The sequence below is a fragment of the Pteronotus mesoamericanus genome, unplaced genomic scaffold (assembly GCF_021234165.1).
Source record: "Pteronotus mesoamericanus isolate MK-2021 breed Mesoamerican mustached bat unplaced genomic scaffold, CSHL_Meso_final contig_601, whole genome shotgun sequence".
Taxonomy (NCBI): domain Eukaryota; kingdom Metazoa; phylum Chordata; class Mammalia; order Chiroptera; family Mormoopidae; genus Pteronotus; species Pteronotus mesoamericanus.
In genome coordinates this window covers 145855-147434 of record NW_026555215.1, presented here as the reverse complement: position 1 = coordinate 147434, position 1580 = coordinate 145855, and the positions used below count along the sequence as shown (strand labels likewise).

At 38.9% G+C, this 1580-nt stretch overlaps 1 pseudogene; it reads left to right on the top strand.

Moving 5' to 3' along the window:
* Window positions 1-420: 420 nt before the first annotated feature.
* Window positions 421-677, top strand: LOC129076562 (dynein light chain 1, cytoplasmic-like; annotated as a pseudogene).
* Window positions 678-1580: the final 903 nt, after the last annotated feature.

Here is a 1580-nt window from a genome sequence, read left to right as displayed (position 1 = left end):
TGCCCTGCCCCAAAGCCAGGTAAGTCAAAAGCAGACCCTTGGGGGTACCCCACTTAGGCCCACCTGTGTAGCAGGAAAAGGGATTAGGTGTCATAATACTGGACGTTCAGTAATACTTGAATTTTAGATTGTTTTGCAATATATCTCATACCATATTTGGGACATACTTATACTTGAAAGTGACTCATTGTTTATATGAAATTCACATATATCTGGGCATGCTGTTTCATTTTTTTGTAATTTATGCTAAATGTGGCATCCTTATACCTGGACACCAGAGGCTGAGGAAGTGGACCATAAAGAACAAATACTAGATATGCCACAGCTTTGGTAGCAATGGCTTGTCCCACTGGGTAGAGTTTTGCCAGCTCTTCCCCCAGGAGACCATTGCAGTTGGTCAGCCCCTGTGCCACTGTAACCATGTGTGATGGAAAGGTAATGATCAAAAATGCCAATATGTCAGAGGAGATGCAATAGGATTCCATGGAATGTGCTACTCAGGTGTTGGAGAGAAGGATACTGTGGCCCATTTTAAGAAGGAGTTTGACAAGACGTACAACTCCACCTGCCACTCTATCGTGGGGAGGAACTTTGGTAGTTAAGTGACACACAAAGCCAAACAGTTCATCTACTTCCATCTGGGCCAAGTAGCCATTCTCCTGTTCAACTCTGGTTAAAAGTGAACTGTACAGCACACTCCGTGACCCATCCAAAAGTATGTATCGTGGCCTAAATCCCAAATACCAGAGACTGAAATCTTCAGCCTTGCTTAAAGGAACACCTTGATCTTGAACCCCTTATTTCATTGTTTTGTACAGGGCATTCTCTGTATTCATTTGTTGGGGTTATAAAATAAAGAGCAAAATAGCTTACATTTGTATTTATTTTCTATTTCATACCTCTCTGCTCCATGTTTTTCCTCCCCCAATTCCATTCCTTTCCCCCCAAAATAAAAAATGTTGGAGAAAAAAAAACCCAAAACAAAAAACATCCTGGGGAGTTAGGGAGGCCTATGAGCCAAGACCTCAAGCTTCTGGCCCACACTCCACTGATGTTACTTAAAAAATACAAATTCAAATGTAAAATTATTAAGAATGTCAAAATGGCAGCCACAGAGCATTCATCTTAAGAATGGAGCCCTTCTGAGTATGGGATCCTGAGCAACTGCCTAGGTAACATGAGCATGAAGCCTAGAAAATTAGTCCATTACCATTCTTTTTCACATTAAGCTAGGATGAGTTGATTTCTACTTGCTCACAAGAGGATTCTAATTAATATACCAATATTCATATTTGTAAACCAAAAGGTCAAAATTATGCATTCATAGTGGCAATGGAGTTTCATGATAATTTTTACTCTCTGCTCCATAGAAAATATTTCTTCTTAAGTCACTTGGAACAGTACTGTACTCAAGAAATACTGAAAAACTCTTACTGTTTCTTATTTATTTTTCAATCTCCAGGCAGAATATTTTCCCGCTGTCTTGACATTAATAAAGGTCATTATTAATTAAAACAAATTTATTGTTACATTTATATTACCTTCTTGAGAATTGTTTCATGTGATTTGAAAGGCTCGCT